The 26,706-nt window shown below is 35.1% G+C and overlaps 1 protein-coding gene across 9 annotated transcripts in view; it reads right to left on the bottom strand.

Moving 5' to 3' along the window:
• Scaper (S-phase cyclin A associated protein in the ER) overlaps positions 1 to 26,706 on the bottom strand; it is a 447,154-nt gene that overhangs the window by 149,631 nt on the left and 270,817 nt on the right. The window lies entirely within an intron of this gene.

Genomic DNA, 26,706 nt, shown 5'->3' with positions numbered 1-26,706 from the left:
GAATGGGAGAATTAGGGGAATGATGACAAAAAAGTGTGTAGTTTCTTTAAGTGGTGATGAAAGTGATGCACAACTCTGTGAATTTACTAAAATCCACTGAATTATTCATTCATTCACTCATTTATTTAGGAGAGGGGGTCTGGCTATGTTCTCCAGTCTGACCTCAAACTCCCAGGGTCAAATCCTCTTACTGCCTTAGCCTTCTGAGTAGCTGGGACTACAGGTGTGCACCACAGTCCAGTGAAGTGTGTACTTTAACTGTGTGAACTATATGGTTTAAAAATTGTATCTAAACAAAGTTCTCAAAAATGTTAACACAATAGTTCAATTAAAAAAACTTACTGAAATACTGATTTTCTACACATTTCTACCATAAGAGTTAATGCCTTCAATAAAAGTGACAAACTGTTTTAAATAAACATGATACATTAAATTCAAATTAGGAGAATATTATTTTACAAAAAAATATTTCTAACTTTACAAAGCCTTCACACAGATAACCTAACTAGAGTTAAAAGTTTTATAAATTAATAAATCAGAATTATATATTTTTCCCAAATGAGGAAAATTGAGAATCAGAGTCTCTGATTCTAGGTTTGATTATGTTTCCAATATTGGCTGCAGAAGTTCTGAGCTACTGGTTCTCAGGCCAGTCACTGATTTCCTTTAGGGGAATTTGATAGAACCACTAACAATCAAAAAAGACTTTCAGAATTTATGTGTTTCAGAATATGTGATAATAAAAAAGACCCAAATTCCAAAGGCAACTAAATTACACTCAGGGAATCATTCATTCATTCAACAAACATTTTAGGAGCATACATGGAATGACATATGCTGACGTGGATCTGTGTTAGGAAAACAGTTACAGCTAACTTCAGGTATTATACAGATGCTACAATGGAAGTACAGAGTGCTCTGAAAGCATAAAAGAGCAGTCATTACTATTTGCCTTTAAAAAATGAAATTATATGCTTAATGCATGGAAATAACTATAGCATCATGTTGTCATATCCCTGGACAGGATGATATACTTTTAACTTCTGTATCTTAGGGGGGAAAAAAAAGAGGTGCATAAATCAATTATCAAAAATCCCAGTTGTTGTCATTGGCCTTGATGAATTCACTTAACCTCTTCTACCTTACTTTCCTCACATATGCCATCAATTTCTGATTCTCATAAGACTGAAATAACTGTCATTGTTGAAACACTTTTTCATAAAAATATTGTGTGAAATTTCTTTAAAACATTAACATAATCAGTTTTACACAATTTTCCTATCTTAGTGGCCTGATTACTCAAATAGTTAACTTACTTTACCAGCGAATGTAAAATTTTAACCATTTTGTTAGACAACATGCAGTACCATGATATAAAACGAAAACAAAAGACTCAGATATGTGAACCAGTCATCCATGTGACATTTATATGCAGTGTATAGATGATACTAGTCTACCCTGTGGAAGATGAAAAGACACTCTATTTTGAGGAGACTAGTGTAAGAGAGAATAAAAATAAGTAGCTATAAGTTCAGGTAAAATCTGATACTTTCCCAGAAAGAGGTGCAGAGAGTGTTATTTTACAGTTCAAAAAGAAGGGTGCAATCACTGCGCCTGGGAAGATATTTTCATTTGAATTGCTAAGCATTTATTGATTCCACTATAAGCAAGTTCAACATATATTTAAAAATACATTCACTTATAACTTTTATATAGTTATTTTTCCTCTGTACTTTCATGATACTTAGAAAATAAGTCGACTCCACCTTCTACTTACAAAAGTTCATTCTGTTCTTTCAGGATATTTAAGACAGCTTGTGGAGGGGGTTTTCTTTTTTCTTTTTTTGCTGTTCATGTAAAGGCTTACCAGTACATAATAGTGGATTTATGAAATGAAAAAAGAATTGCAACCTAATTCTAAAATTTCTTGAGAATAAATATGAATTCCATCTATAGGTTTACATGGAAGAAAGATCTTCCAAGTGACCTGAACCACTCAAATAAGGCCACAAAGGCCCCATAAATTGTGAAAAATTAATCACAATTACTAGCCATACTAATTTTGACTAAGCTAATATGACAGATTAAATGGAGGGGGGGAGTAAATTTAGATTTTCTATATGTGTACCTAAAGTAGAAGAATTCCCTGTTGAAATATCTATTTTAATTAACCAGTATTAGAATTTTAGACAGTTAAAGATTTTCAAAGGTAGGTAAGTCATTCATTCTCCTAAACTCTGATTCTACTACTTGTATCAGAAAGTATTTAGAATACCTTAATGTCAAATCACGTACCCTCCATCTTATTGGGCACTACAATGTTAATTTTTCCAAATAAAAACATACTTTACTTAAACATTGTTAGTGATTAATAAATACACTGATTTTTAAAAATAATTTCTAGGCTCATTATTCATATCCCATGCCTTTCCTCTTAACTCATTTTTTTCCTTTGCTTTCATTTGCTCTTTTAGTGTACTTAGATTTGTCTTTGAATGTCTAAAAATGTCTTAGTTTGCCTTCACTTTTGAATCATGTTTTACAAAACATAAAATTCTAGGTGATAACTATGCATTTTGAATCTACTGCTCTCTTGCTTTCTTAGCACTTGTTATTGCTGACAAGAACTTTGTTATTGGTTTACTTTTTAAACAATCTACCTCTACTCTGCTATTTTTAAATACTTTCTTCTCTGATCATCTGCAGTTTCACTATGCTATGAACTCATGTTTTTAAAATTCTTGAACATACTCAGGTGTTACACATCAAATACTGCTAACTCGACTTCTGTCTCCATTCTTTCCTTTTGGAATTCTCAATAAATGTCTTTGGAGCCCTACAGTCTATCACTCTTAACTATCCTTTCACACTGACTCTATTTTTATTTCTAGATTTTAATTATTTTTCAGATTATGTCTGACTTTGTTTCTGCCTAATGTTTTCATACTTTCCTATTGTTTTAAAATGGGTGCTTTTTCCTGATTGTATAACTATGTCAAATGGATTCTCCTGTTGTATATAACTAAAAAGAACCAATAAAAAGATTAAAAAATTAAATGGGTGCTTTCATTGACCACAGTAAATATATTTTTTTAAAAAAACTTTTTGCAAATAGTTCTGCAAAATTAATTTCATCTGTTATAAATTCTCATTCCATTAACTTTTTTTTTCATAGTTGCATGATTTTCTTTCCTAACAGGCACATTTGAGTGAGAGGTTTTATTTTTCACCCACTTTTACATGTTTCATTCTGTCTCCATATTCACCCTTCCTTATCTAGCAGCTTCAGAGTTGCATTCCCTATGCACCCAGGACTCCAGGTCACATAAATGTGTATTCAGAGGCTGGAGCTCTCACAGTGATACTGGATTCTGCATAATGAGTTACTGAGCTGGCAGGTGGCTTTGTTCATTTCTTGGTTGTGAAGCAGTGTGTTCTCTTTTTCCCTAGGTCTGAAGCTTCCTATAAGCTGTTGCACTAAGCAGTGTTTAACAGCAGTTTTTATTCACCTCCATTCATGAGTGGAAAAGATGCAACCTCTAACCTTAGGCTGTGAATGTGGTTCTGTATGGGGCATTTAGCTCCTTTTTATTCAACAGGAGCCCTATACCAGTCACTGTAGTCCGCCTAAGGATAGGAAGAGCGGCAGAATTATGGCTCTTGCCATTTTTACTACTTCGTGGTTTTATTTATTCCTTTTCTGGTCCACCGAAATGCCACTTTTATTTTTGACCTATGTTTTCTTTAAATATAATATTTTATATTTTCTTTAAATATAATATTTTCTTTAAATATAATATTTTTCTTATTTTTATGTACTTGGAGTAGAAGGGATATTATTGTTTTTTTTTTTTTTGGGGGGGGGATGGTACCAGAAATTGAACCCAGAGGTGCTTAACAACTGACCCACATCCTCAGCCTTTTAAAGTTTGGAACCATGGATGAAGTAAGCTTGCAGTAATAGGAATGAGAAATACTTGTGTTTGAAAAGTACTGAAAGACAGAGTTAATGTTGGCTGGAGGAGCAAGAGAATGAAAGAAGCTAAAAAATTAAATATGGATGGTGGTTCCATTCATAATCAGTTGTACACAAGAGAAAAATAACAAATTCCATTTTGCACATGTGGATATGCTTGTGACAGGGTCTCACTTAGGGCCTCACTAAATTGCTGGTGCCGGTTTTGAACTTGCCATCCTTCTGCCTCAGCCTCCCAAACTTGTATATAAACTTATTGTGTCAACACAACCCAAAACTTTCCCCAATTATCTGAAAATGCTGTCTTAACACTGGCCTACATCACACTTTGCTCTTTCAAATTCTCCATTACTCTAACATGTACCTTTGTCTTTGGAGGCTTTACTTTCTGTAAATCCAGGGGCAGTAAACTTTTTCTTAAAATACCAAAAAGTAAATATTCAAGGTTTTTCAGGCCAAGAGACAAAATCGAGAATATTATGTAAAATTTCCATTAATATATGCAAAATCCACTCTTAGATTGTGGGACATTAAGAAACAGTCAGGGGTCAGATTTGCCACATGGGCTCTAAGTTTGCCAATCTTGGTATTAAATAATAATATTCCCCAGGTTTCCCTCCTTTCTCCTATCCTTTCTTCACTCTATTGATTATCACCCATTTCTACTTTTCTATTGCTTACTGTATCCAAACTGCTCCATCCTAAATCTACATTTTTAATCAAGTCTTCTTAGTAAGCCTCACACTTTATAAATAACTTTTTACTAGATAGCTTACCACTATTTGAATATTTCACAAGCATATCAACATGTGCAAAATGGAATTTATTATTTTTCTCTCATATACAAGTGATTATGAATGGAACCACCATCCATATCTCATTTTTAGCTTCTTTTATTCTCTTACTCCTCACAGCCGACATTGACTCTGTCTTTGAATACTTTTCAAAGAAAGTATTTCTCCTTCCTATTACTGTAAGCTTACTTCATCCAGACTTCCAAAAGCTATATGCTTGTTTTTTTCTCCAATCTACTCATTACTCTGCAGTCTAAAGGATCTTTCCATAACTCCTTTTTTGAAATCTTTCAGTGGCTCCCATTGTTTTTACTGGCCTTCATATCAGTTCCCTGATTATCTTTCCAGCATTACTACTTAACCACTCCCTCTCCTTGCTATGCTTCAGCCAGTATAAATGAACAAAGTACTTCATTCTCTTCTATTTCTCTAGGTCTGATCAAGTGTTATTTTCTCTGCTTGAAATGGTTAAAAACTTCCTATTTTTATCTGTCAAATCTTAGCTTCATGAATGTCTTCTCTGATATCCATCACTGAATATATGCTCTCATAGGACTTGTATTTACCTTTGATCCATTGATTGACATAAGAAATTTTTATTAAACACAGAATACAATCCCTATTTTTGCAGAAGTTATATCCTAGTTGAGATACAAAGTCATTAACAAATCAATTTTAAGCAGCGGTTAAAGAAGATCTCCTGTGAAGACAACACTTGAGTAAACACCTGAGGAAAGTCATGTAGCTATCTGGAGGAAAAGATTTCTGGCAGAAGACTGTCACTTTGCAACCCATGTTTCCCAACCTTTTAAACCAGAATTATTTAACTTTCTTTTCCTTTTTTTTGTGGTGCTAGGGATTGAACCCAGGGCCTTGTGCATTCAAGGCAAGCACTCTACCAACTGAGCTATATCCCCAGCCCTAAGCCATAATTATTTAAATGTGGTCTTAAGAGAAAAAAATTGAAGTATCAAGTACTGACTTCTACTGTCCCCAAATACCTGTTTCAAAGGCACTATGGCAAATTTATTAACCTCTTGGTGGTCGTATTAAGGAGGATCTTGTACTTCCTAAGGTTTTTTTTTTTTTTTCCACACAAATGAATTTGATGAATATTTAGAACCTGCACATGGGTTCAGAGTCTGCACCGGGGGAACTGGAGAGTGTTTGCTGTGAATGGCTATGTCTCTGGAAACCATCATCATCATATATGAATTATGTACAGGTTAAGTATCTCTTATTTTAAATGCTTGATGCCAGAAGTGTTTCAAAATTCATATTTTTTCAGTTTTTGGAATATTTGCATTCATAATGAGATATCTTGGAGATGGGTCCCAAGTCTAAACATGAAATTCATTTGTTTCACATAGACTTTATACAAATAACTTGAAAGCAATTTTACAGAATATTTTAAAATAGTTTTATGCATTTTGACTGCAGTATATCATGTAAAATTTTCCACTTGTGGCACTATGTTCATACTTTCAAAAAATTTGAATTTTGTAGAATTTCAGATTTTGAATTTTTGGAATAGGAATGCTCAACCATTTTCATGGTTCACAGAACAATCTATAGTGCTAAGGAAGGAAAAAAGAAAAGGAAAAAAGCAGAGCTGGAGGGAGGTGTGTAGAGATGGAAGAAAACCTTCAAAAGACACATTTCTTATAACTGAAGAGCTTTAAAGATGTATATTTCATATAAACCACAAATAAAATGATTAAGTTTTGAACTATACAGATAAAAACAATTACTTAATTGACTATAACAAAAATTTAGAGAAGTTTGTGAATCTCAGAGTAAAAAAGTTGATTATAAGTAAATTAACTTTAGCGCTGGGGTGGTAGCTCAGGGGTAGAGTGCTTGCCTAGCACATGTGAGACACTGTATTTGATCCTCAGCACTATACTAAAAAAGAAATAAAAGTATATTAAAAACTCAGTCTTTGTTATTAAAAAAATAAGTTAACTTTAAAAAATATGGCATTCCTCATAAATAATTACCAGAGTTGAGGGCATGTAGATTCTGAGGTAAAACCTGCTAGAAGAATCTATACTAAAATTGGTAGAGGAAATCAAAAGATCAAAGAACTTGGGGAGAAATGTCTGATTTCCTTACTAGGTTGTGAAAACTAAGGTTGTAGTTGATTCATCTACTCTGACACTGCACCAACTTCTGATTCCACTTGATGAGAATGTGTAAAGGCAATCTGAAAGCTCTCTGATGAGGGAACTGAGGAGTCACATCCAGATACATGCCCAAGCAAGAGATAACAAAATAAACTCCCAACTTGTTTTAGTCAGGATATCATAGCATGGTGGCAAACTCTTCATATCTGCTTATTTGCTGTGTGACCTTGGACAAATGTCTCAGTTTCCTCATTTGTAAAATACAGATACTAAAAGCAACAGAGTTGTAAGGATTAAGTGTTAGTATACTAAAAACTCAGAATGCTACCTAGCACACAAGTATTAATGATTATTAGTTTGTGGCTATCTAATAAAGTTGATCTCATATGTTTTCTTTTATTTCCCAATGTCTTCTGGCCCTGAGGAAAGGTGGCTTTTAACATCCCACAGAGAGACAGTCAATGAACTGGATTATTAAGTGTGTTCATGCTCTTTCACTCAGCAGATTCTTTATCAACTAGCATCAGAACATGATAGAGAAGCACAGAACATTAAAATCATCCCTCAGCAACAATACATGTTTTCTCTGCAATGGAGTAGACTAGATCAGAAGTTCTTTCTTATACCTGCTACAGGTACCTCAGGTTTCTTTGTCCTCTTCTAACTCTGATCAGCCCATGAGCTTTGATTTAATTTCTGTAAAAGGATCTGCTCATATGAGAAATGGGGTGAAGATGAATCTCTGGAAACCATGAAGTATTCTGCAAATATAAACATTATTACTAATATTATAGGGCTGGAGGAATGATTCATCTACTCTGACACTGTACCAATTTCTGATTCCGCTTGATGGAAACTATCTAGCCCATATACTATTTTTCTATAATTAATGCATTGAGATAATCAGAAGGAGGAAAAAATACTGCTAAATTCTGCTTGAATGATACAACTACTGCCTTGAAATCCTACAGTGTTTCTCTATTTTTTTAAGGACTTTTTTTTAAGTTGTAGATGGGCACAATACTTTTTGTTTTATTTATTTGTGTGGTGCTGAGGATTGAACCTAGTGCCTCATGCATGGAAGACAAGCACTCTACCACTGAGCCACAACCCCAGCCCACTTCTGTATTTTAGTTGAAGAATCATTTAAAACTCCCCATTTGTTATGACTATACAACTGCTTCAGCAGGAAGGAAGCTTCCACAGTGTGGTTCCAGAGACTACCACAGATGCACACTAAGAAGAGTGAAGATAAAAGGTTCGCCATTCCCCAGGACACACATCCATGCAATAGCAAATCTGGAATAAGAAGGCAAGACTTATTTCTGAGGCCCTTCTCTTTTATCATAGAGATGATAGGAATGAAGAATATATGAATAATATTCAAGCTCTGTTAAGATTATTTTCCCCATCATTTACTTTCCTTTTTAACACATTTTTTCCTCTTTCAAGCCTGCAGGCTAATGCTGACTTTTCATTCATCAATTTCTGCATTATTCATTCATTTTTTAATAAGTATTCTGAAGACCTACACTTCTCACCATCCTTCTTTATGGTTAGATTAAGGATGGAATTAATCATAGATTTTCTGAAGGAATCTGGCCTTGAAAATAGCAGACATAGATAAGCAGAAGAAATGATAGCCTATTACAGAAGGAACACCACAAGGAGATGGAGAAAGGATGGATGAGGCAGATATGATACAGAAGATGCTTCTCTGATTTACAAGTAAAGACACCCTTATAGAAGCAGGGAATGAAAAAATAAGCAAAGAAAGGCCATGAATGCCATGGTTCTAAAACAAGAGAATGATGTTCTAAACTAATTAATTCAAAATTTCTTAAATCCTATTACAGGCAAAACACTGTTCTTTGCACTAGTGGTACACGATTAAATAAAATATTTCTTACCTTTTAGGAAATTAGAGTCTAGCAGGGAAACAAACATGACAAATTAGTAACTAATATGATGCAGTAGAAATGATGTATTGTGCTGTGATGACAAAGCTGAACTAAGATGGTAAGTCAAAAAGGAGACTCAGGGAAGGCTTCCTAAAGGAAGAGATTACTAGGATTATTTTGAAGAATAAATAAGGACTGGTTTTGGGAAATGGCATGTAGGCAGTCAGGAAGAACATGTACTATTTAAAATTCAATATTTACATACAAATATATGATCTGTAGACATATCTCAAGCAATATTAAATTTATTTTTGTATTTCCCTCATCCTTGCTCAATAAATGATTACAGAGTAAATACCTGAAATTGAGGAAGAGTCTCTAGCTTTTAATAGTTGAATGACCACTTACAATAAAGGCATTCCTTCTATTTAAGAATTTCTGTTGACCTGTCTACTTTTTCTGGTCTAATGTGGACATGCCAGGAAAGAATATTACCACAGAAAACACATTCTATATGTGAATTTCCACATTTCATTTTTGGAAGAAGGTTATTAACCAAAAGAATAATATTACCACTTCCATTGCTAGAATGGTTTCTCCTCACTCTTCAACCATCATCACTGTAAAACAGATTTTTCAGAAGACTAATTTAGAGCAATACATAGTAACTAGAATAAAAATTCTGGGCTATCCATCTTCTCTTGCTGTAATTGGTCACTATAGTGAGCAGGCCTGACAGTTTGCAGATTAAAATGTAAACACTGGGCTTGACTCAGTTATGTCGAGGCCAACCATTTCTGACAGTCTCTGCAACGTGATAAACACCGTCTGTCTACAGTTCCCCTGTATTTGAAAGTTACGACAAACATTTTGCTGAAATGTAAACAACCGACATCATGACTGGTGAAGCAGTGGGCTGCAAATTTATCTAAAATCAAGAAAACAAAGATCTTGTTTGACACTAGATAAACCATTAGTGGTCACCAAGGGAGCAACTTTGGGAGGTCATAAGTGTTGTCATCAGTCTTCAAAAAATATGCACCAAAGATATTGCCACAACTTATTTGAGGCAAGAATAATATCAGAAACAAAAGGATCAGAAGCCAGTAGAAAAGGAGTAAATATTTCTCTTTACAGCTTTCAATTGAAAAAGAATTAAAAAGTCTGTTAACTTTTAATTTCCAGTGTTGCAATAATTTTAAGTAGAAAAGCAAAGAATAAAATTTGCAACTAATTTTTATAAAATTTAATGAATCCCATCTTTTATTGCCTCAATTTTATGAGATAATTGTCCTTACTCCTACGTATGGCTCTTCTGAAAAGTTATGGAAGTCCAAATGGATGAACAATTTTCTTGAAGACTTTATCTTGAAATTAATATGGCAATATAAATCAGTCTTATTTTTAAATTATAAATTATAATGTTGGAATATATCTGACTTAATATTTTATTAGTCTATAAATGTTTATAATTCTTACATCTTTATTCTCAGGCTACATACACTTTGAACTTAATGGTGACTTCAAACACTGGGACAAATATGTTAAATTTTTAAATTTCTAAGCATGTAAACAAACATTTAGAAATGAAATAGAGATCACTTCAACACATTGTAACAAATATATGCAATGTTAGACCCCAAAACCCAACATTTATGTTTTGATAATCTATAATAAGAGCCAATTACTTTATACATTTTATATAAAACAATTCATATTACAATATATTAAATTATTCATTTCTTCTAATGGATTTACTTTGATTAATGTTTAGTCATTCTGAAAATATTTTGAATATGTAAAATGCATTGCTTTTTAAAAGACTGCAGGAGGCAGAAATCCTTATTATGTAGATACAAATAATCTGTACTATTATCTATTTATAAATATCAGCTAAAATGAAAACTGATATAACCTTATTGATATTGTACCATTATATTTTCAATCAAAATCACTACATTCCTTTTATAAAACATGCAATTATAAAATTGGAGACAAAAGGGCAAATATTTTTTAACCTCGTCTAGTTCTTTCTACTAGTTAGTTGGGTCTTATTTTTCATAGATAATGGTTTTATGTCAAGTCTTCTATGGTGTCTTTTAAACTGTTACAGCCATCCCCAAACCCATACAATACTAACTAAAAAGGAAGTCCAATACTATTCTCTAGTTACAGCACGGTTCTAATTCTTGAATAAATCTGCATGCCAGTTTTTGTCTGTTTCTTTTCCTCCCTGGTGAAGCCTTGCAGCTTGTTCTTCTGTTTCTATCTTATTCTTTGTTCTTTGTATTAGCCAAGATGCTAAGCCCTGTTTTCCATCTATGATATTGGTAACACTAGAATAACATCAGGTAAATACTTAGTTGTCCAGTTTGGTCACTAGGGGCCATATTTTTCTAGCTTCCTTCACAAAATCTGTCTTTGCCTAAAGTACAGAATGTATATCATGGATGGCTTTGATTTAAATTCCTGAGGTACAGGACAAAATCCCTATACTAATCATAATATGAAAGCAAGTTCATAAAACTATTTATTTTAAGCTTAATAATCTTTATAGGCAAGAAAGTCTTCTTAATAAAGTACTATAAAGTTGTACATTTGGCCTTTTCTATTCCATCCTCAAAAGAAATTAGAAAAGCATATGTTAACTATTTCTATAAAAGCCTTTATAAACATAAATTACATTAGCTTACTTGTAAACTTTTTTTGAGTTAACTGAATAATCTCATCCACTCATTCATTTTGTGTTTTTTTTTTTCAGTAGGTCTTTATGGTCTTTACTCTAATAAAATGTCAGGCCTAAGTTCTGGGGACCCGGAGACAAAAGGATCTTCAATGACTTAAAAATTTTATAATATGACAAACAAGTAAATGCACTACTGCAATATAGTAATGGTGCTCAACCCCAGCTACATCTTGGAATTACTGGTGAAGATTTTTATTTAGTTGGTCTGTGCTGATGCAAAGCCTCTCTTTATATTTTTATGATCAAAAAAATCCAATACAGGGGCTGGAGTTGTAGCTCAGCAGTAAAGTGTTCTTCTAGCACTTGTGAGGCCCTGGGTTCAATCCTCAAGCACCACATAAAAATAAAATAAAGGTATTGTGTCCAACTACAATTAAAAATAAAATATTAAAAAAAACTAGTACAACAAAGGAAGAGAGACTCTCCCAGTCCTGTGTGTGTATGTGTGTGTGTGTGTATTTTTTTTTTCGGGGGGGGGGGCGTGGTACTGGAGATTGATCCCAGTGGTGCTCTACTACTGAACTATATTCCCCCAGCCTCTTTTTAAATTTTTATTTTTGAGACAGAGTCCTTGCTAAGTTGTCTACACTGGTCTTGAATTTCCAATCCTCATACTTCAGACTCTCCAGTCTCCAGGATTATAGGCATGTGCCATCACATCCGGCCTGTAATTACTCTTATTTAAAACTTCCAAAGTTGGGGCTAGGGATGTGACTCAGCCCCAACAGATATGAGCAGTAAGAGCTATGAGAGAATTAAACAGGAACAGATAGGACAAAGGAAGGATAGCTCTTCTGGAATGATGACAAATAGACAAGGTGTGTGACTGTGTGGACACAGAAGGGTGGTCCATTAGGAAGGCTCCCAAAGAATATGACACACAAATTGGTCTTTTAATGATGGAATTTCCAATTTTTTATTTGTCACAGAGGCCTCAAATCAGAAAATGAGGATCTACCATGGACATTCCAAGCTCACTGTTAGGATGGTGACAGTTTTCACTATAGTCTTTCTTTCTTGGTTAGGTTAGAATTCTCAAAGAAGGGACTGCACTCCTTTCTTTCTTCAGCTGAACAGAATTTTACATCCTTCATGATTTACCCTAACCTGGGGATCTTAAGAGACAAGGAAAGAACACAAGCCTCTCATAAAAAGTGGGAGTACTTCAATATGCATAGTATAATTCCACTCCTAGAACTGTATATACTACAAAAATACACAAGTACCCAGCAAGATCTGTAGAACATAATTTCATTCAACTAATTCTGCCATTAAATACTACTTTTCTTTTGAGAAAAATTTAGGAGTATAAGGTAAAATTCTGAACAGTTTTTCTTTCTTCAAAACTTCAGTGTCTAAAACATCATCTTGGGGATGGTGTGATAATTCAGAATGTTATCAGAACATTTTTCAGCAACTGTGGCCTTGAAAGTTGTTATGTGTCTGTACCCTTCATTTATATTCATATACTACCTATAATAAAATGCATAGCTCAATGTAAAACATAATCTTAACTTGGGCCATGAAAATATGTTCAGGTCAAACACACTTTGTGGATATGTAGAAATGAATTTAACATTTATGATTACAGATTGATTGGTTTATCATGCCCATGACATGATCAGACTATCATCCTCTGATAAGAATATAGGACATTACAATTTTAATCTATGCCATTAAGGCCTTTACACATTTGACGCATCAATACAGTTCATTCACGTGTTTCACAAACATTTTTGGAAATATTATTTTACTTGGACTATTCTTTAACCTGCAAACATTGCTGAACTGCAGGAATGCACCAAGATTTCACTAACTGGATCTACTTTGCATTCAGGCTCTGCATGAGTTACAGAAGCCCTGTTTCCTTAAGAGTAGATCAGTTAGCCAGGCACAGTGGCACACGCCTGTAATCCCCAGTGGCTTGGGAGGCTGAGGCAGGAGGATCACGAGTTCAAAGCCAGCCTCAGCAATGGCGAGATGCTAAGCAACTCAGTGAGACCCTGTCTCTAAATAAAATACAAAATAGGTCTCAGGAGTAAAGGTCACTTCCACTCTATGGGCCTTTAGTACCCTATGTAAATGACAGAGTTGGCTAAATAACATTAAGGTTGCTTCACTTTTAACATTATGTGGTTCTCTTCCAGCACTTAATAAAAACTATAAAATACTTGTTGGCTTAACATACACTTACAGAATAAAATTTTAAGCCAGGTGTGATGGCTGCTAAGCACCTGTAATTCTACCTACTCAAGAGGCTGAGGCAGGGGGATCACCTGAACACATGAGTTTGAGATCAGCCTGGACAACATGGTGAAAACCTATCTCAAATACATACAAACATACAAATAAAACCATTGTTGAGCAGGCACAGTACACATGCCTGTAATCCCAGATTCCCAGGAAGCTGAGGTGAGAGAATCATGAGTTCAAGGCCAGCCTTGGCAACACAGTGAGACAACTTCTCAAAAGAAACAAACACCTGTAATCCCAGCGGATTGGGAGGCTGAGGCAAGAGGACAGCAAGTTCAAAGCCAGCCTCAGCAAAAGTGAGGCACTAAGCAACTCAGTGAAACACTGTTTCTAAATAAAATAAAAGGGCTGGGGATGTGGCTTGGGGGTCCAGTGCCCCCCGAGTACAATCCCTGGTACAAAAAAAGAAAAAAGAAACAAAAAAATAAAACCATTCTGAAAGTATGTCATGAAAGGAAAATATATTTACTATATTACAAAGACTACTGCTATATTTCACAAGAATGTTTTAACTCTGCTTGTGAACATATGACACTGAAACATTGAACATCCCACACATGCATTAGACTTCTTAGATTAAATAAAAAATGTTCAAAAATATGTATTTTAATCCCAGTTCTCCACTTACTGTGTTAGCTAATCTTCCGTGTCTCAATTCCATACATTTTTTTGTTTGTTTGTTTTGGGGCACAGGCACATTTACTTAGAAAGAAAAAGCCCATTTACAAAATTGATAAATTAATGGGCTGGGGTTGTGGCTCAGTGGTAGAATGCTTGCCTCGAATGGGTGAGGCACTGGGTTCAATTCTTAGCACCACATATAAATAAATGAATAAAATAAAGATCCATCAACAACTAAAAAAATATTAAAAAAACAAAGTTGATAAATTAAGACTATTAAAAATAACCTCTCATCAAGACACTATAAGGAACAAAGTCAAGACACAATGGAAAAACATTTGTAGAATAACTGACAAGCAACTTATATCCAAAATAAAGAATGTGTATTACTGAGTAACAAACACAGTCAACCATATTTTTAAAATGTGTAACACTTAAAATTCAAAGATAACAGTAATGATCAATAAACACAGAGAAATGCTCATTAGAGGAATGTAGATTTAAAAAAAATCACATTGGGATACCACTTCCTACATGGAAGCCACTGTCCATACATTTTGATGGGGATAATATTATAGAGTTAACTGTGGTGAGTTAATAGGACAATATTAACAAATGCTACAAGAGTAGACACTCAACCAAAGTGTAGGTTTTCTTTGCTTGTTTGTTGTTATTGTTCTCTAACAAACATTTCCCAACTTTAAAATGCCTTATATAGAGTGCTGGGGTTGTGACTCAGTGGTAAAGCCCTTGCTTAGCACACACAAGGCCCTGGGTTCGATCCTCAGCACCACACAAAAATAAATAAATAAAATAAAGATACTGTGCCCAACTACAACAACAACAACAAAAAAATATTTTTAAAAATGCCTTATAGATTAATAATGTCTAGTCTGGCAAAAATGAGTGTAAATGTATGCATATAAAGTAATATGGTAGGAAGTAATATGGTTCTTTTAGCTGGTCTCCACTTATTCAAAACATTGTAACACTCTCCATTTCCTCTGTAAAACACGTAGGTATCGCAGATACCTCGTTAATGGTCTTGGCTCTCAGTATCAGGCTAAAAATGGGTAGATTTTATCAGTTATCAAACAAGTTTATCAATTGAGTCTTGACTGTAATTATAAAGTTTAACTAAATGTCAAATAAACTCATACAGTGAGTGAAAACAATATTCCTATGAAACTAAATTTAATATTTTGAAAAAAGATCCAATGATAGCAATGGTTATAAAACTGTCAGCAAATTAGGTGTAGATGAGACAAGAAAAGACTAAGAGGAAAATGTAAAAATCAAGAGGATTGATCTTAAACTCAGATTGTTCTATAAGTACTTGCTTATATAAAAACCTAGAAAGTGAAATTTGCAGACAATCTAGTGTAGGTATGATTTAGTGTAAGAAAAGTGAAATGGAACTCTAAAAAAAAAATCATCCACAAAGAAATGACTTGTTTTGACATCAGAAAATCAGTGGAGAAATAAATACTTAAATGTTTAACATTAAAACATTTAATGGGGGGGGGTGCTGGGGCTGTAGCTCAGTGGCAGAGCACTTGTCTAGCATGTGTGAGGCACTGGGTTCAATCCTTAGCAGCACATAAAAACCCAAATAAATAAATAAAGGAATGCTGTCCATCTACAACTTAAAAAAAAAATTGCCATTGGTAAAACCAGTCCCACGTGATTTTGTCTGATAGGCATTAAAAAAAAACATTAAAGGGGGACTGGCATTGTGGCTCAGTGGTAGAGTGCTTGCCTAACATGTGTGAGGCACTAGGTTCAAGTCTCAGCACCACATGTAAATAAATAAAGATCGATTTGACAAGTAAAAATATTTTAATAAAAAAACATTTAAGGCATTTAATTGTCATTTATCATGACTTCCTTGGTTTGACATTTAGAATCACCCAATCAACTATCATTTCCAAGTATATTGGCTAAGATTTGCTACTTTCTAAGATTTCTGAAGGATAGCTTGACTTTTTTTGTTAAAAGGAAATTTCAATTTCATGTGTAGTAAATCTATCCTGAAAAATAAGTTCAACTCATGGTGGTCTACGTATAAGATGTATGAGACAATGAGACAGCAGAATCTCAAAAGAATAAAAGCAAATATCCACCAATAGGGAAACTATTAAATAAGTTGTAGATATAAGTAATTCCATCGGATAAAATACAGTAGAGTATACACTGCTTAAAAATAATTCTCAGGGTAAAGTATTCTCTTTTGGATGATTTACTCATTTGAACCAGGAATCATCTTTTTAAAATTAAAAAATAAATCGAACTAAAAATTGGGAATGGAACCACCATCTGACCCAGCTATCCGTCTCATCGGCCTATACCCAAAGGATTTAAAAACAGCATACTATAGGGACACAGTCACATCAATGTTTATAGCAGCACAATTCACAATATCTAAACTGTGGAACCAACCTAGATGCCCTTCAATAGATAAATGGATAAAAAAAATGTGGCATATATACACAATGGAATATTACTCAGCAATAAAAGAGAATAAAATTATGGCATTTGCAGGTAAATGGATGGAGTTAGAGAAGATAATGCTAAGTGAAGTTAGACAATCCCAAACAATCAAATGTCAAATGTTTTCTTTGATATAAGGAGGCTGATTCAAAGTGAAAAAAGGAGAGGGAGCATGGGAGGAATAGACGAACTCTAGATAGGGCAGAGGGGTTGGAGGGGAAGAGAGGGAGCATGGGATTATAAATGATGGTAGAATGGGATGATCAATATTATCCAAAGTACATGTATGAAGACACAAATTAGTGTGAATATACTTTGTATACAACCAGAGATATGAAAAATTGTGCTCTATACGTGTAATAACTGTAATGCACTCCATTGTCATATATAAATAAAAACAAACAAAAACAAGAAAGAAATCTGAGATTGAGGAGATTTTACTCTGGTCATAAATTTAATTAAACCCTAAATTTCTTCATCCTTGGATTAGCATTCTTGCCTAATCTGTGTTAAACAATATGGAATATGTGTTTGTTTATTTTTGATTTGAAGAATTTTAAGTATAAATAAAGAAATGTTTTCAATATATATGTGTATGTGTACATGTATATGTGTGTATATGTTTTCATATATATATATGTGTGTGTATGTGTGTGTGTGTGTGTTTTGTTTGTGTGTATATACAGATCATGTTTTTTAATGTCACAAAAATGACTTCTTAGAAAAGTGCTATTGATTAAAATCTCAGGTATCTAAAAAAATGTTGACTCAGAAACATTCCGATATATTTTTATTAACATAATCAGTTTCATAACAAATATTTCTGTTGTGTAAAGAAAAAAATAAACAGCTGGAACCAATAAAAATAAATAAATCCATCAGCTAACTAAAAAAAATTAGGTCGATCTTCCTATATTGACATGGAGTCATGTACTTTAATAAATTGTTTTACAAAATGATGTAAGGATATGTATAAAACACATATATTTTGTTTTGTTTAAATAAGAAGAAACACTATTGGGGCTGTATGTATATGCATAGGAATATGCACAGAAAAAAATGTGGAATGATATATCCCAAATATTAACATTTATAATGTCTAAGGAGAGGGATTAAAAGAAACTGAGAGGGAACTCATTTATTCCATTTACATGTTTCTGTATTGTGTAATTTTAAAACAACAAATGTGTTATAGTAATAAAGATTATTTTGCTTTTAAAAGAAAACTAGGGCTAGCTCAGTGGTAGAGCACCTACCTAGCATGTGTGAGGCACTGGGTTCAACCCTTAGCACCACATAAAAATAAATAAAATAAAAGTATTGTATCCCTCTACAACTAAAAAAAATATTACAAAAACAGAAAAAGAAAGCCTAAATGTACTCCAAACAGAGCACTAGCTAAATAAATTATAGTAGCTAATATATCCTGTGATTCTTATAATTATGTTTGTGGGGAATAGTGAGGAAATGTTTATATGTTACACATTCTATTACACATTATTTTAATAGAAAAAACCAGAATATTTTATATTTAAGTTTAAATACACACATGTATCTTTTATTTGAAATATTTGTAATTGCAAACCAAATGGAAAAGAGCTGCTATCATCAACCTTATATTTTCTAAGCACAATTCAGTATATATCTCAGGCCATTAGCAGGGGAAAATCAATGCTACCAACTTATACATATTATAGACTTGTATGGATTTGCTCTTTCTACCCTTCCCCCCACATGATGGCATATTTTTGTTCTCTTTAGGGAAATTCAATTAACAGTATTAGTCTTCTTCTGTGTCAGTGATAGACATCACAGAAATCTTCCTCACCACCCAAAGACATGTAAGATAGGCTTGCTGATTCCTTGACTTTCCAGTTAACAGGAGAATTACTGCCTCTTGTATAAATGACTCAATATGCTTCTTGTCATAAACATGGTGACAGTTCCAGAAATCAATCTTTCATGACCTTATTGATTAGGACACTTAGAAATAATGAGACTTCACTGGTGGCAGAGTAATGCTTAGAAAAAGGAAAAAAAAATACTCCAATGGGGGCTTGCCTATTAACACTGCCAAAATTTATCTTCCCATTGCTCTTTTCCTATTACAGACATTCACCTAGAAATACATAAGATAAAAAGTTAATAATCAATTTTGTGGTTCATGTATTTCCTCTTAATACATGCTGATAACATTTTTTTAAATTAAGAAACTAAATTGTTTTGAAAACAACTTTGGATTTCTGTCTTCCTAACCTGTGAGATCAGAGCATGAATTCTAAAAGAATCTGAAATTTTCTGAGTCTAACTATAGGATAAAAGCTATTTAGGAAAAATCTGGACATCTCGAAAGGAAAACCTTTAAAAACTGTTTCACTTGTCTGAGTGCTTTCTGCTTAGCTTACATGATCATACTTGAAAGCAAAATACAAAATAATTTTAGAATTGGAGGTAACACTAGAGGTCTTCTAATTCAATGCATTTCTCATATATTGCAGGTAAAAAAAAAAATTGTAGCCCAGAGAAGGCAAGAGACTTGTCTCAGGTTAGACCTGAACAGGGTTAGAACTAGAATCCAGAATTTCCATATGAGTTCTGGGATAAGACAGTTTCACAATGTCCTTTAAAATGAGAACTTACCTGGCTATAGAAAAAGGAAAAAGAATTTCATTTCTTTTACTGCCTCTCCCAACTCCAATACAGGGGATTGAAACCAGGGGCACTTTCCCACTGAGTTACATTACCAACCCTTTTAAATCTTTTCTTATTTTGAGGCAGAGTCTTGTTAATTTGCTGAGGCTGGCCTTGAGTCTAAGATTCTCCTGCCTAAATCTCCCAGATCACTGCGATTATAGGTAGGTATGTATCATGGTGCCTGGCCATTTCTTTTAATATTTATGTGAACCTTAGGATATCTAAAATATGGTTAGGAAATACAATCATGTTTTATTTAAAATATGGGATGGCAGAGATGTGTGCCTATGTATAGCACTAAGCATGCCACAAGTGCTTAATTAATACAGGCATGCATTTGGGATATTCCTATAGTTAACATTTTTCAGGTATAATGCCTCTTGATTTTTAATATCTAAACTTCACAAAACATACTTATCACAAAATGGAAAGATTTTCAGTTGATATGTATATGAAAAACACTCTAAACTCAGTATATTTTAAACACACTATGTATGTTGTTACATTTTGAACATAATTGTAGACTATAAAAATTTGTAGATATTTTACAAAGATGATGTATACTACTGCACATAGAGAAATATATTAACAATATAATTACTTTGATATTTTATACATTTTACATCATGATTGCATGTTTATTACTTATAAATGCATTTTATTGTGTTTTAGTACAGTTTAAGAAATTGGGAAGTTAGCCAATCCCCCCCCAAAAAATGCTGAATGTCTTCTCTGATATAAGGGGGGTGACTCAAAATGAAGTTGGGAGGGAGAGCAAGGGAGGAAGATTACCTCTAGATAGGGAATAGGGGTGGGAAGGAAAGGGAGGGAGAAGGGGAATAGCATGGATGGTGAAAGGAGACCCTCATCCTTATACAAAATATACGTATGAAGATGTGAATTTGGTGTCAATATACCTTATATACAATCAGAGATATGATAAATAAATTTCAAAAACTAATTTAAAGATGGGTAAAAGATTTGAATAGATATTTCTGTGGGAAGCCATTCTCATACGTGATTGGGCAACTCCCGGATTGGGTGTGAGGCGTGCTGGCTAAACTGTGTAGGAGCTTTCCCCACCCTCTCGTGGTGCGAGAGCCTGTCCGAGTGGGGGTGTGACTGACCACTGACCCTGAGGCCAATCACTGACCCTGACCTTGGAGTGCTGCCCCCCTTGACCTTCATTGGATGGAATTCTCCCCTGAATTTCTTGTTCGCCAATAAAAGTCCACTCCCTGGCGTGCTCTCTCTCTCTCTCCTGCTAGCCCTGAGCAATCCTTGCTGCACTACCGGGTGGTTCGAGGTGTGAGCCAGACAGGTGAGAGCCGTCTCGGACCTGGTCATAGAAAAAGAATTGAGTCTGTGTGTTTATTTTGATCTCACTAGCTAACTTTTATGCCAAGAACCTCTTTAATGAAACCAGTGCGCTGGTCGCATGGTGGAATATTTCTGTAAAGACGATACACATATGGTAAATACATGAGAAGATGCTTAATATCATTAGCCAACAGGAAAATGAAAATTAAAAGCTATACGAGAGAGAGAGACTCAACATGGCGGCGGGGTGGGGTGGTGGGGAGGCAGCCCTTTCAGTACCTCCTAAACCACGGGGATAGAGAGTCGCATTATAACGTTCAGATGCTACCTGCTGAGAAACTCCTAGCAAAATTCCGCTGAAGTGAGAGCTGCTGGGGAATTTTGGGATTTTTGGAGGTGACAATTTGCCCCAGATGGGTGAATCTCTGCCATGCAGCACGGAGGTCTGGGCCCACCGCTGCTGCCTGGCGACTAGCACAGTAGGAGGCGGTTCAGCAAGGCACAGCATAGAGACCCTATGAAGAGGTTGCTAACCAAGCCTTCGTGAAACAGGGAACCAGAACTGAAACCAACCCAGACTGGGTCAGACCAGAGACAGGCCACACCCACCCCTCCCATTGGACACTCCGGCAAGGAGTCTGGGGCCCGCCATAGCAGAGAGCTGACACCACCAGAGTTCGGCAGATAATATCCCTTCCCAGCTCAATCGGTTTTAGCAGGTGTGTGACTCCCACCCCCACCAGATGCATACAGCTGGGAAACCTCAAAAATCTTGCCCCAGAGCTCCGTGGGCATGACTGTAGGGGCTGAGGGCAGCAGAGGGGACTCCCGACCCCCAACTCCACTATCGCCAGCGATGTGCGCGTGACTGTAGGGGCCGAGGGCAGCAGAGGGGATTCCCGATCCCCAACTCCCCCTATCACCAGGGGTGAAACCCAAGGTCTTAGCCGCCAGTTCCCGGGGGGCGAGCACACCAAAGGGGTCTGGACAAATTAAACTGTCGGGTCCCAGATCACCAGTCCACAGCCCTGAGGTGTGGATAAATGACAGAGAGAGTGCTCAGTCATTCGTGAAATAGGGCCCGCAGTGGGGCTGCAAGTGTAACCAGATCCTTGGAAATCGCCTCCAGTGAGCGGGGGTCTGACTGGCTGGCAGGAGGGACTTGAAAAGAGAAATGGCTCTGTACTAACAGGACTGGAGAGATGCCCAGGAGCCGCCTTACAGGGATTGCTGCCAGCACATAGAGGGCAGATGCTCGGCTCCGAGGCCACAGCTCTGCCTACTGGAAGAGAAGAAAATAGATCTCTAAGACTTCATTTTTCTTTCTTTTCGTCCTTCTTTCATTTCCCTTTTCAATTTTTATTGTTCTTTCCATTCTCCTCTGTTGTACCTATCTTTCTCTCCCTCTTAAAGAAATCCGTCCTTCCCCTTCCCCCTAACTTTCATCCCAAGCATTACGTCTTTCATTATGTGTAATTTTCTAAATGCAAATAGGTGATTGCTTCGAGGCTGTCTATAGGGCTCCTAAATACCTAGCTATTACCAAATACTGTGATCCAATCGCCTGTTAATATCCCCCTTCAGTAGAGCAATCTTCAAAAGTAGCCAAGACATACTAACCTTCATACCATCATAGCAACTAACCTAAACATAAAGTCCTAAGACCAAACAACAAATCACTATATGCATACAGAATCCGTAAGCCTTTTATGAATCGAAAGAATCAGCTTTAAATTACAATAAAGCCCAAAATTTCTAGGCATAGTCTCCCACCACAAAGGAGAGACCACAGAGATATACAAAGCCAAAACAAATTTATAGGAGAAAACAGAAACACAGCAGTTAAACAGAGTTGGAAAGTAACGTGAACACCATGAAAAAACAAGGGAAAAAAGGATTACAAACAATGCAGGACAACTTAAATTTACAGGAGAACCTAGAGGCATCAGAAAAATGGACAGAGAAAGAATTCAAGGCATACCTGACTCAGGTGGAATGGAATCTTAAAGAATTTGACATTAGACAGCAAGTCCAAACAATGAAAGAATACTTTGAAAGTGAATTGCATAAGCATATTCAAATAGCAAATAATGAACTCTACCAGGAGATAGAGATTTAAAAAAAAAAATCAGAGTAATCCTAGAAATGCAGGAAACCATAAACCAAATTAAAAACTCAAAGGAGAATATTACAAATAGACTAGATCAAATAGAAGTCAGAACATCAGATAATGAAGACAAAGTTTATCAATTTGAAAAGAATATAGTCAACGCAGAAAGGCTGGTAAGAAATCATGAGCAAGGCATCCAAGAGATACGGGATGTCATAAAAAACCAAAGTTAAGAGTCATTGGGATAGAAGAAGGTATAGAGGTCCAAACCAAAAGAATGAACAATCTGTTGAATGAAATAATCTTAGAAAACTTTCCAGATATGAAAGATGGAACGGATTTCCAAATCCTGAAAGCCTATAGGACCCCAAACATACAAAACCGCAATAGACCAAATCTAAGACAAATAATTATGAAGATATCCAACATACAGAACAAGGAGAGAATATTAAAAGCAATGAGAGAAAGGAGGCAGATTACATTCAGGGATAAACCAATTAGGTTAATGGCTGATTTTTCATCACAGACATTGAACGCGAGAAGATCCTGGAACAACGTATTTCAAAAGCTGAAAAATAACAGATTCCAACCAAGAATACTGTATCCAGCAAAATTAAGTTTCAGGTTTGACAATGAAATTAAAATATTTCATGATAAACAAAAGTTAAAAGAATTCACAGCCAGAAAACCAGCACTGCAAGGCATTTTGAGAAAAACACTACAAGAAGAGGAAATGAAAAACAGCACCCAAAACTAACAGTGGGAGGTAACTCAGTAAAGGGGGGGAAAATAACCAAAGAGGAAAACCAAGCCAAATTAAAATAAATAAATAAATAAACATGACTGAAAGTACAAACCATATATCAATAGTAACCCTAAAGATTAATGGCTTAAACTCACCAATCAAGAGACATTGGCTTGTAACCTGGATTAAAAAAACAGATCCAACAATATGCTGCCTTCAGGAGACTCATATGATAGGAAAAGACAAACACAGGCTGAAGGTGAAATGTTGGGAAAAAATCATACCACCCATATGGGCCTCGGAAGCAAGCAGGAGTGGCCATACTCATATCGAATAAAATCAACTTCAAACGTAAGTTAATCAAAAGGGATAAAGAAGGACACTATATACTGTTAAAAGGAACCATTCACCAACAAGACATAACAATTATCAATATGTATGCACCAAATAATGGTGCTGCAACGTTCATAAAACAAACTCTCCTCAAGTTCAAGAGTCAAATAGACCACAACACAATAATTATGGGTGACTTCAACACACCACTCTCACCATTAGACAGATCCTCCAGACAAAAGTTGATTAAAGAAACTATAGAACTCAATAACACAATCAATAACCTAGACTTAACCAACATATATAGAATATATCAACCATCATCAAGTGGATACACGTTCTTCTCAGCAGCGCATGGATCCTTCTCAAAGATAGACCATATATTGTGCCATAGGGCAACCCTTAGTAAATATAAAGGTGTGGAGATAATACCATGTATCTTATCTGATCATAATGGAATGAAACTGGAAATCAATGATAAAGGAAGGAAGGAAAAATCCTGCATCACCTGGAAAATGAACAATATGTTACTAAATGATCAATGGGTTACAGAAGGCATAAAGGAGGAAATCAAAAAATTCTTAGAGATAAATGAAAATACAGACACAACATATCGAAATCTATGGGACACAATGAAAGCAGTTTTAAGAGGGAAATTCATTGCCTGGAGTTCATTCCTCAAAAAAAGAAAAAAACAACAAATAAATGAGCTCACACTTCATCTCAAAACCCTAGAAAAGGAAGAGCAAAACAACAGCAAATGTAGCAGAAGGCAAGAAATAATTAAAATCAGAGCGGAAATCAACGAAACTGAAACAAAAAAAACCATTAAAAAAATTGATAAAACTAAAAGTTGGTTCTTTGAAAAAATAAATAAGATCGACAGACCCTTAGCCATGCTAACAAAGAGAAAAAGAGAGAGAACTCAAATTACTAGCATACGGAATGAAAAAGGCAATATCACAACAGACACTACAGAAATACAGAAGATAATTAGAAATTATTTTGAAACCCTATATTCCAATAAAATAGAAGATAGTGAAGATATCGATAAATTTCTTAAGTCATATGATTTGCCCAGATTGAGTCAGGAGGATACACACAATTTAAACAGACCAATAACAAAGGAGGAAATAGAAGAAGCCATCAAAAGACTACCAACCAAGAAAAGCCATGGACCAGATGGGTATACAGCGGAGATTTACAAAAACTTCAAAGAAGAATTAATACCAATACTTTTCAAGTTATTTCAGGAAATAGATAAAGAGGGGGCTCTTCCAAATTCATTCTATGAGGCCAACATCACCCTGATCCCGAAACCAGACAAAGACACTTCAAAGAAAGAAAACTACAGACCAATATCTCTAATGAACCTAGATGCAAAAATCCTCAATAAAATTCTGGCGAATCGAATATTAAAGCATATCAAAAAAATTGTGCACCATTATCAAGTAGGATTCATCCCTGGGATGCAAGGCTGGTTCAATACACGGAAATCAATAAATGTTATTCACCACATCAATAGACTTAAAGATAAGAACCACATGATCATCTCAATAGACGCAGAAAAAGCATTCGACAAAGTACAGCATCCCTTTATGTTCAAAACCCTAGAAAAACTAGGGATAACAGGAACTTACCTCAACATTGTAAAAGATATCTATGCTAAGCCTCAGGCTAGCATCATTCTAAATGGAGAAAAACTGAAGGCATTCCCTCTAAGATCTGGAACAAGACAGGGATGCCCTCTCTCACCACTTCTATTCAATTTAGTTCTCAAAATAATGGCAGAGCAATTAGACAAAAGAAATTATAGGCATACAAATAGGAAAAGAAGAACTTAAATTATCACTATTTGTGAGTGACATGATTCTATACCTAACAGACCCAAAAAGGACTACAAAGAAACTATTAGAGCTAATAAATGAATTCAGCAAAGTGGCAGGACATAAAATCAACACGCATAATCAAAGGCATTCCTGTATATCATTGACAAATCTTTTGAAATGGAAATGAGGAAAACCACTCCATTCACAATATCCTCAAAAATAAAAATACTTGGGAATGAATGTAACAAAAGAGATGAAAGATTTATACAATGAAAACTACAGAATCCTAAAGAGAGAAATAGAGGAAGATCTTAGAAGATGGAAAAATATACCCTGTACATGGATAGGCAGAACTAACATCATCAAAATGGTGACATTACCAAAATTTCTCTATAGGTTTAATGCAATGCCAATCAAAATCCCAATGGCATTTCTTGTAGAAATAGATAAAGCAATCATGAAATTCATATGGAAAAAATAAAAGACCCAGAATAGCAAAAGCAATTCTAAGCAGCAAGTGTGAATCAGGCGGTATAGCGATACCAGATTTCAAGCTATACTACAGAGCAATAGTAACAAAAACAGCATGGTACTGGTACCAAAACAGGCGGGTGGACCAATGGTACACAATAGAGGACACAGAGACCAATCCACAAAATTACAACTATCTTATATTTGATAAAGGGGCTAAAAGCATGCAATGGAGGAAGGATAGCATCTTCAACAAATGGTGCTGGGAAAACTGGAAATCCATAGGCAAAAAATGAA

The sequence above is a fragment of the Callospermophilus lateralis genome, chromosome 3 (genome assembly GCF_048772815.1).
Source record: "Callospermophilus lateralis isolate mCalLat2 chromosome 3, mCalLat2.hap1, whole genome shotgun sequence".
Classification (NCBI taxonomy): Eukaryota; Metazoa; Chordata; class Mammalia; order Rodentia; family Sciuridae; genus Callospermophilus; species Callospermophilus lateralis.
Note: the sequence above shows the minus strand (reverse complement) of the source record. Positions and strands in the feature narration are given on the sequence as shown.